Here is a 619-nt window from a genome sequence, read left to right as displayed (position 1 = left end):
AGTTGGTATGGATGACTTCACAACACTACACAACTCATACATAGTATTAACTATTCACTACCTCTCCCTGTCTCTTTCTCTCTCTCTCTCTCTCTCTCTCTCTCTCTCTCTCTCTCTCTCTCTCTCTCTCTCTATCTCTCTCTCTCTCTCTCTCTCTTTCACTCTGTGTATATCTGTCTCTATCTCAATTTCTCTCTATCTCTGTCATACTCTCTCTCTCTCTCTTTCTAGTTTTGTCTTCCCTCACTCTGTCTCCACCTCTTATTTACTAAAGCTCTGGTTTCTACCTATCACCTAACTACCCTTATCTTGTTGTGACACAAATACACATACATACACACAAACACGTGTAATCACACACTATCTCATTTTCCCCTCTCACTCACTCTCTCAATCATTCTCTCTCCCTCTCGCCCATTTTGTTACTGTTCTTTATCTCAATAGCTTCTCTCTACCCCATTACCAAATCTTACACTCTCTCTCTCTCCCTTCCACTCTTATTCACCAACTCTCTAAAGTTTCAGCCTATTACTTAACTTCGCCCATTTCTCTAAACCTACCTCTTCCTCTTCCTCTTTCGCTACTTACTCTTCATACACTCACTGTCTAAGGCTTCGGC

General features: G+C 41.5%; 1 protein-coding gene across 2 annotated transcripts in view; it reads right to left on the bottom strand.

Annotated features, from left to right (window-relative positions):
• Positions 1–116, bottom strand: part of LOC106868936 (paired box protein Pax-5) — a 704,900-nt gene extending 704,784 nt beyond the window's left edge. Inside the window, exon 1 of one of the 2 annotated variants that reach the window (XM_089353975.1) lies at positions 1–116. This exon is cut by the window's left edge and continues 13 nt beyond it. The gene's annotated coding sequence lies outside the window, so the exon portion shown is untranslated. The other variant, XM_089353977.1, reaches the window with a different exon arrangement.
• Positions 117–619: the final 503 nt, after the last annotated feature.

The sequence above is a fragment of the Octopus bimaculoides genome, chromosome 6 (assembly GCF_046866305.1).
Source record: "Octopus bimaculoides isolate indiv1 chromosome 6, ASM4686630v1, whole genome shotgun sequence".
Classification (NCBI taxonomy): Eukaryota; Metazoa; Mollusca; class Cephalopoda; order Octopoda; family Octopodidae; genus Octopus; species Octopus bimaculoides.
This window is presented reverse-complemented; position numbering and strand designations above follow the sequence as displayed.